The sequence below is a fragment of the Tenrec ecaudatus genome, chromosome 4, assembly GCF_050624435.1.
Source record: "Tenrec ecaudatus isolate mTenEca1 chromosome 4, mTenEca1.hap1, whole genome shotgun sequence".
Lineage (NCBI taxonomy): Eukaryota > Metazoa > Chordata > Mammalia > Afrosoricida > Tenrecidae > Tenrec > Tenrec ecaudatus.
In genome coordinates, this window is record NC_134533.1 from 180523544 (window position 1) to 180524948 (window position 1405).

A 1405-nucleotide genomic window follows, 5' to 3' on the forward strand; every position below is an offset into this window, starting at 1 on the left:
TCAGGTGTTTAAGTGGAGAACAAATGTTTTGAGAATGATGAGGGCAATGAATGTACAAATGTGCTTTACACAATTGCTGTATATATGGATTGTGATAGAGCTGTATGAGCCCCTAATAAAATGATTAAAAAAAGAAACTCACAGGGGCAGGTCTACCCTTCCCTATTCAGTCACTGTGAATTGGGGGGAAAAAAGAAAGGAAAACTATTTTTTTCTTGAAAAGCTGGTCTGTTTGAGATGATTTCCCTCATTAATTGTCTGTGAACATTTTTATTTTCTCTTCAATATTGTAATTTTGCTGGATATATAATTCTAGGCTGCTGTTCTTTTTTTTTCTTTCTTTCTTTTTTTTTTTTAGGGGATAGCGCGAACGCAGTCCCCCACTACCACAAATTATGCAGTCGAGTTTCCCACATTTGGGGAAATCGCAGGGGTCAGCACACCCGGAGTGCAATGGGTGAGCCTCGCCCTGGGAAAACCACCTTCGTGATCATGGTAGCTCCCCTGCCAGGTAAGTATTAGGCTGCTGTTCTTATGTCAATACCTAAAATATGTGTCTGCACTCTCCTCTTGTTTTTGTGGCTTCTTTTAATAAATCAGTCCTATTTGTACCCCTGTTCTTCTCTAGGAAAGCTTTCACCACTCCTCGACTTTTGTTCTCTTTCAGGAGGTTTTCTTTTACTATTATTATTTTGGAATTTAAAATGACATTTCTAGACATATTGTTTATAGACAAACATTGATGTAAAATGACATTGTTTAGTGCCCTCTCAGTTTTCAGAATCTGTGGTTTTGTATCATGCGTTAATTGGAAGGTTTTTGCCCTTTATTACATCCAATACTTCTTTCGCTTTCTTTTCTCATTCTTCTATTATTCTAATTACATATGCAAGGGGGTACTTTAAAAAGGGGGGGTGTTTCCTAATTTTTTAAAAAATTATTTATTTATTTATTTTCAATTTTGTGTATTTAAATTTTTTAAAACAATTTATTAGGGGCTCATACAACTCTTATCACAGTCCATACATATACATACATCAATTGTATAAAGCACATCTGTACATTCTTTGCCCTAATCATTTTCTTTTCTCCTCGTTTCTTTTTTTACATTTTATTAGGGACTCATACAACTCTTATCACCATCCATACATATACATACATCAATTGTATAAAGCACATCCATACATTCCCTGCCCCAATCATTCTCAAAGCATTTGCTCTCCACTTAAGCCCTTTGCATCAGGTCCTCTTTCCCCCCCCCCCTCTCTCCCCTCTCCCCCCTCCCTCATGTGCCCTAATTTTTTTTTTTAACAACTCAACCTTACCATCTTCAAACTACTCTCCATTACCCTTAATACAGTTGTCAAGTCTGCGATTCCATTCTTGGAAACAATTTTCAAATTCA

The 1405-nt window shown here is 36.5% G+C and overlaps 1 non-coding gene across 1 annotated transcript; it reads right to left on the reverse strand.

Moving 5' to 3' along the window:
- Positions 1-355: 355 nt before the first annotated feature.
- Positions 356-519, reverse strand: LOC142447424 (U1 spliceosomal RNA). The gene has a single exon (XR_012784134.1). It is a non-coding gene; the product is annotated as a U1 spliceosomal RNA (small nuclear RNA).
- Positions 520-1405: the final 886 nt, after the last annotated feature.